Genomic DNA, 8,109 nt, shown 5'->3' with positions numbered 1-8,109 from the left:
CAAGTAACAGGTTTTGAAGTGATCTGTATTGGACATTTATGCCTCAATAAGCCAAACAAAGTCACTACCAATCCCAGCAGACATGCTATATGCTACAGAGCTCTATGTTACTTAAAAGTAATTTCTGATTTATAAGCTTTATTTATTTCACCTCAAGGTTTTTTCAAACTGGTCTTCTTTCAGATAAAACTTCAACAAAGTCTGGTATTGAGCATCTAATGGTAATCTCAAGAACACTCTTTGTACTAAAGGAAGACAGACTGAATTCTCAGTTTATTGCACTTTTAAATAATTAATTTGCCTCCAAGGCCTCTTAATAAACTGATCACTGGATGTAGCACAACTGGACATAACAGCACTGTGAAAGGTCTTGAGGCTATGGACAACTTGCATGTCATTACTCTCCCTAGATGAATCACACCTTTCAAATGAAGTTGTTGAATATTTTGTTGGTAATGGGGTCAGGGTTTGACATTTACAAATGCATTTCTGATATCTGTTTTGTCTGAGATGTCTCCTCTGTGACCTCCAAATCAGTTAAACTTCATTAAAAAAAAAAAAACCTCTATGAAAGATATTTTAGTGTTTCCAGGCCTATCACTCGACAATGCTCAGAAACTGTGTGCCCTTTAAAGGTTCTCAAGGGGAAATTACCCTACTCTGCCTTTCTTTTTACGTATAAAAGTACGAAATATTGCAATGCTGCTGGTGCCAATCACAACATGCTAAGATTGGATAAAAGCTGAATGAAAAGTGCAACATGATTTGGGCCATTTTTATTTCAGTTTCTTTCATCCACTTACTTTTTACGAACATTCTACTCATTAAATTTTAAATGTGCATGTTTACTTAATTAAGCCATAAATATATACAGATTTACCTAAAACAGAACAGAAGTGATGCTGTGTGATTTATCCTACTGATCACAGCTAAGTAGTTACCCCAAAAAGCTGCTGCTAAAATGATCTTCCTAGATGGCCCATCTACACATTATCCTTTTCTCTTCATTTCTCTATCAGCTTCTAATTTTCATTGCATCAGATTAACACCTGAAAGACTTCATACAGCTCAACCTTTTTCTACTGTTCTGATCTTGGATCTCTTTGTCCTTTGTACTTCAGTGGCAACATATGCCCTAAGGCCATCTGTTTATTTTTCTCCCAAGTTCCTATGACTCTTTGAAGGGCCTATTGAATGTCCTTCTGGAGCTGTTCCAAGAGCTGAATGAATGCCTTCAACTGAGTTCAAGCTCAGCGTTAGTTTTGTGGACTTTAAAGCTCTATGTGTTTTCAAACAATTGCAAGTAGGAGTTACAGATGCAATAATCTACAAATAATTTACTAATCAGTACAAAAATGCAATGTTTCTTAGTAAGCCCTCAGAAACTTCATACATCTTGTTAGTGTCTTCCCCAAAGGCATAGAATGAGGTTTCCTCCTGTGCTTCTAATGAGGAATACCACTACGAAGCTGTGATGTATGGCATGGGGGTGGAAGAAAACTAGTAAAGGCTCCCAGGTAATGTGGAAAGATGCAACTTCTTAAACCCATACATGCAGAAAGTTTGTTGCGTAGACTTGTTTAAAGCTACGCAGTTCTAAGGAGTTTAATGCATTCATAGTCACTGCTAGATATATTGTGCTCCATCTACTAACTGTTTTCCAAAGACCAGCTCCCCATGACCTCTGCTGTATCTGAATAGCATCTTACAGAAGACTGTTGAAAAAGAGAATATTACAGAACAGTGAGGTTTAGACAAATTCAGAGATCAATTTCTTTCTGGGCTAGACTCTACATGCCGTAGGAAATGCACAATTTCTGATCTAATTTTTAAGGGATGGAACTCAGTATTGGATGTTCATTTCAGAACAAGGCTGTGCCTCACTCCTTTGCGAAGGCGATTCCCACACAATATTTCAGTTGTCAACTACTTTGTCTGCTCCTTGAAAAAATAAGACAGGATTTGGTCAATAATAGGAAATATGCTTTCTTTTAAAAATTACAGGCCATTCTATCAAAATTGCAGAAAAGACAAACAGGTCAAGATAATACCCTATCTTTGGGTAAAGAATGGAAAGTTCTAGGCTGAAAGGTGAATACTGCTGAGAACTGTGGTCAAGTGAGGAGGCTTGCAATGGAGAACGTTACCCTTGTAACCACACAGACACATCATTAACTCTAAGACAGTGGGGTTGGAGAACATGGGTAAGGAGCCTATGGGTAAGGATTAAAGGGCAGGCTAACATGGGTGACACTGTTGTGGGGGTCTACTACAGGCCACCTGATCAGGAGGAAGTTGTTGATGAGGCCTTCTACAGACAGCTGGAAGTAGCCTCACGATCACAGGCCCTGGTTCTCATGGGAGACTTCAACCACCCTGACATCTGTTGGCAAGACAGCACAGCTAAGCACAAACAGTCAAAGAGGTTCCTGCAGACCAAGACGATAACTTCTTGACCCAGGTGGTGGAGATGCCCACAAGGAGAGGTGTGCTGCTAGTTTGTACTAACAAACAAAGAAGGTCTAGTTGGAGATGTGAAGGTTGGGGTTGGGAGCAGCCTTGGCTGCAGTGACCATGAGATGGTGGAGATCAGGATCCTACGAGGAGGGAGCAGGGCAATAAGTAGAATCACAACCCTGGACTTGAGGAGAGCTAACTTTGGCCTCTTCAGGGACCTACTTAGGGGAATCTCATGGGGTAGGGCCCTAGAAGGAAGAGGGGTCCAAGAAAGCCGGTTAATATTCAAGTATCACCTCCTCCAGGCTCAAGATCAGTGCATCCCTCTGAGTAAGAAGTCGAGTGAAGCGGGCAGGAGACCTGCACGGATGAGCAAGGAACTCCTGGCAAAACTCCAACAGAAGAAGGAAGCCTACAGAATGTGGAAAAGGGGACAGGCCACTTGAGAGGAATACAGGGACGTTGTCAGAGTGTGCAGGGATGCGACAAGGAAGGCTAAGGCCCAGTTGGAATTAAATCTGGCAAGAGATGTCAAAGACAACAAGAAGGGGTTCTTCAAATACATCAACAGCAAAAGGAAGACTAAGGAAAATGTGGGCTGCTGAATGGGGCGGGTGCCCTGATAACAAAGGATACAGAGAAGGCAGAGTTATTGAATGCTGCCTTTGCTTCAGTCTTCACTGCTAAGGCCAGTCCTCAGGAATTCCAGACCCTGGGGACAAGAGAGGAAGGCTGGAGAAAGGAAGACTCTCCCTTGGTGGAGGAGGATCGGGTTAGAGATCTTTTGTCCAAACTTGACATCCACAAGTCCATGGGCCCCGATGGGATGCACCCACGAGTGCTGAGGGAGCTGGCGGATGTTATCACTAGGCCACTCTCCATCATCTTGGAAAGGTCCTGGAGATCAGGAGAGGTGCCTGAGGACTGGAAGAAAGCCAATGTCACCCCGGTCTTCCAAAAGGGCAAGAAGGAGGAGCCAGGGAACTCCAGGCCTGTCAGCCTCACCTCCATCCCTGGAAAGGTGATGGAACAGCTCCTCCTGGAGGTCCTCACTAAGCATCTGGAGGACAAGAAGGTGATCAGGAGTAGTCAGCATGGATTTATAAGGGGAACACCGTACTTAACCAACCTGAGAGCCTTCTCTGATGGAATGACTGGCTCGGTAGATGAGGGCAGAGCAGTGGATGTTGTCTGCCTGGACTTGAGCAAGGCTTTGGACACTGTCTCCCATCACATCCTCCTAGGGAAGCTCAGGAAGTGTGGGCTAGATGAGTGGACGGTGAGGTGGACTGAGAACTGGCTGCATGGCCGAGCTCAGAGGGTTGTGGTGAATGGCGCAGAGTCCAGTTGGAGGCCTGTGGCTAGTGGTGTCCCCCAGGGCTCAGTCCTGGGTCCAGTCTTGTTCAATGTATTCATCCATGACCTGGAGGAAGGGATAGAGTGCACCCTCAGCAAGTTTGCTGATGATACAGAACTGGGGGGAGAGGCTGACACACCAGAAGACTGTGCTGCCATTCAGAGGGAGCTGGAGAGGCTGGAGAGGTGGGCGGAGAGGAACCTCCTGAAGTTCAACCAAGGCAAGTGCAGGGTCCTGCACCTGGGGAGGAACAACTCCATGCAGCAGTATAGGCTGGGGGTTGACCTGCTGGAAAGTAGCTCTGCAGAGAAGGACCTGGGAGTGCTGGTGGACAACAAGTTAAGCATGAGGCAGCAGTGTGCCCTTGTGGCCAAGAAGACCAGTGGGATCCTGGGGTGCATGAGGCAGAGTGTGGCCAGCAGGTGGAGGGAGGTGATCCTGCCCCTCTCCTCAGCCCTGGGGAGGCCTCACCTGGAATACTGTGTGCAGTTCTGGGCTCCCCAGTACAAGAGAGACATGGCACTGCTGGAGAGAGTCCAGCGGAGGGCTACCAAGATGATGAGGGGGTTGGAGCACCTCTCCTATGAAGAAAGACTGCAAGAGCTGGGCCTGTTCAGCCTGGAGAAGAGAAGACTGAGAGGTGATCTCATCAACGTGTACAAGTATCTGAAGGGGGAGTGTCAAGAGGATGAGGCCAGCCTCTTCTCCGTGGTGCCCAGCAACAGGACAAGAGGCAACGGGCACAAACTGAACCACAGGAAGTTCCACCTAAACCTGAGAAAAAACTTCTTCAGTGTGAGGGTGACAGAGCACTGGACCAGGTTGCCCAGAGAGGTAGTGGAGTCTCCTTCCCTGGAGATATTCAAAACCCGTCTGGATGCGATCCTGGGAAATACACTCTAGAGGACCCTGCTTGAGCAGGGGGATTGGACTAGATGATCTCCAGAGGCCCCTCCCAACCTAAACGATTCTGTGATTCTGTGATTCTGTAACATGCACAAGAGCTGCCGAAGCTGCATTGCACACTCACTGTCATAGGGCAAGTCCCTGGGTGTATGACTTTACACCTTGTTCCCAGCATGTAGCTGGGGGAATACAGGGGCACTCTTATCTTGAGGTGGTCATCTTACTCCACCTAGGCACGCTTGAAGGCAGCAGTGAACTCCTAGCCTTTTTAGACCCTCTACCTGCCTCATATTTGCTTCCAAAAATCAACTGCATGAAAGCAGACTGCTGAAATCCTCTTGGCATCTTCTCATTCTCCCCAGTCCATCAGACAGCTTGCTATGACAAGGGTATTGGCTGCTGGCTCTCTATGGAATTAGTATGCTCTAAAAAAACTTCTGTGAATACCTGGGAATAAACTAATACATTTAGCTGAAATTTGCAGTATATCTTACTGAGATAATTTTTTCAGGAGTTGAAATACAATGAAGACCCTGCCTTGGGTATATTGGGTATCATCAAGAAAACTTGGATCAATACAGCGCTCAGTTTTCTCTAAGATCTCCAGGCGTGAAGAGACAGAATTTCATAAGGCCTCAGATCTTGTTTAGGCTTATAAAATATGTGGGTAGATTTTCACAAAGGAAGTAAAAGTGCAGAGGGGAGGAAAGTTGGTTGGGAGCTTCAGGATGATGAGCATTGCTGAGTATCTGATAATTTACCTGGAAATTTTTCTTTTCCTGAAATCCCCTCTCCCTACAAGAATAGTTAACAGTTCCAGAAAAAAGTAAGGAAAGAGGGAAATGTCTTCATTGGTTAAGGGTATGTACTTTACTATAACACATCTATATTTTACATATCATATAAATACCATGCAAAAAAATACCATATTAGATAGAAATTGTTTCATACGGCATTAAACAGTTGCTGATATAAGATCTTTTACTGTGAGAAGTATATTACAGTGGACATTTGTCCGTTACTATAAACAAAATTAAATGAGGGTCTGTTTTAAAAATTATGTTGTGACGGGCTTAGCAACATGCAAAAGTGTAACGGGAAAGTTTTAACAGGGAGTGCAAAGAAAGTAGGGGCATCTAGTAGAGTTTTGGAATCATTAAACTTTTGCTATTTGGACAGATGTTTATTTTGCACTTTATTTAGAGATTGTAATTATCAGGGTAAAGGCAGTACAATCCTTGAGTCCCAGATATCCCTCCCGCTGGAGGAAAGACATTACTGTAGGGTCTCTATCTTTCTGCTGTTACCTTTAGCTTACATTTGGCATATAAGCTGTTAGCTCAGACAGTTTTTAAAAGATGTGCAAGAGGTAATATAAATATGCTCTGCTCTTAATTGAAAATGCAAAAGGCAGTAAAACATTTAGAGCTCTAAAAATGTGAAAGTTGGAACAAAAATAAATCCATTCATGTCATATAACATAAAAATGATCTCAAACCTGATATGTCAGTTAAAGTATTTGTCAGGGTGCCAAGTACTTCATAAGGAAACATAGAGAGACCTATATGTGATAGTCCAACAGATACACAGGTGGAGGAAAAAGTGGGGTCATGTGTCCATGCCTCTCAAGCTTGAACTTTCCAGTCAAGAGAGAAAGAGCAATCAAAATCCTATTTGTTGCTATTTAATAGGAATGTGAGTGATGGAAAAGGACAAAATCCCAGGGGGCTCCTAGTCGAAGATATGGAAATTATTCTGCGTAACAACAGGTGACTATACTTCAGCAGGACCCATCACTGCACAGCAATGACATGGAGCAGTGACCTGGTGCTGCACATCCACCCATCTTCCGACAACCTCCTGCACAGGCTGGACATGGACATCTGCTGCTCACCACAGCTGTCTGTGACACCTCCATGGAGACCGAGGCTTTAGTCCTGCTCTCCCCATGCCCTCCACACCACTCATGATTTATCCGATTTGAACTCATTTTTACAGCTTTACTTCTACAGCTCCTGCCTCTCCCCAGGCATGAAGAACAGGATCAGACACGCACGTACCCTCCCTGTCCCCTCCAAAGGGGCTCATCTATGAATCCAGGGTGAGACAAATTGGTGCATCTTTTTCATTAAAAATGTCCACGTAACAACAGAAATGGCGATGTAATAGAACGCATCAAAAGCAGCGTGGTCACGCTGCTTTCATTCGCCTTGCTCAGAAGAATTTCCCGTGTTTACTTGGAATCAGTATGTGGCCCATCCTTCCTGAAACTTCCTGATCCGCCTCACACTGCTCCTATCCTTCTCTAAGGTCAAACAAAGGCCCAGTGTTCACTGACGCATATCATTTTGTATTTTGCAGTAAGCGGGCAAGTTGGTTTCCAGCCACTCCACCCAAATGAAGCACACGGGCTTCCAGTTGTAGAGGGTTTTTTTATGTGCCTCTTTGTACAAACTGATATGTACTTCAAACTGCTGTGTTTCACCTGTTTTTGCTAGGGAACCATGAGGGCTTGCAGGGTCTACAGGCGAACCTATTAACTGCCCCACGTTGGCTGGAAAGGATTTGAATCACAGCAAACCTTTGATGAACCTGGATTGAATTTCGAGTTTGCAACAAAACCTGTGAGTTTCCAGTGGTTTCAGGTTCTGTTGCAATCATTACATAACATCTCTAATTACAAGCTGCCATGCAAAAAAGAAAAACAAATTCAAAAATAGGTTAAACAATTTGGAGGAAATTATAGTTATTTAAACAAAAAGTCCAGCACTGGCGACTGTTACTCCAAAAATGCTTTTCAGGGTCCTAAGCCTCTGTAAATGTATGGGCATTCAGTGCTTTCACAGGTGCAGAATGAGGCCTTTGTTATATCGCATACCTGGATCTGGCGAGAATATCCTGCCTCACAAAACGCGACTGTCTGAGTTGTATATCTGCATACAGACCTGTTTGAAAGGTCAAGCGTTTATTACATGTGGAAATAATAGCGTAAATGGTAATACTGTTTATTACAATTTCAATTCAGATCAATGAGACTTTACTGGCATTATGAGCCAGACAAGTGTTGCCAAAGACAGGGGAGGGGAAAAAAAAAATCCTGGCTCGAAGATACAGCCAGCCTGTTTGATGCACGATGATAATGCAACGCTCGCGAGCCGATCTATAACGCGTTTTTCAAAAGCGGCAACAGCGAGCAAAACAAACCCGGGGCGGCTGGACTTTCCCCTTGCAAACAGTGCCCAGGACGACCCCGACCCGCCGGCTCCCTGCCCCGACCTTCCCGGCCGTGCCCTTCCCACCCCGCCAGCGCACCCGGGGCTTCTCCCCTCCCTCCCCCGGCGGCGGCGCCGCGCGCCGGGGCCGGGAGGCTGCGTGCGGGGGAGCCCGCA

This window comes from Struthio camelus, chromosome 3 (assembly GCF_040807025.1).
Source record: "Struthio camelus isolate bStrCam1 chromosome 3, bStrCam1.hap1, whole genome shotgun sequence".
Taxonomy (NCBI): domain Eukaryota; kingdom Metazoa; phylum Chordata; class Aves; order Struthioniformes; family Struthionidae; genus Struthio; species Struthio camelus.
Note: the sequence above shows the minus strand (reverse complement) of the source record.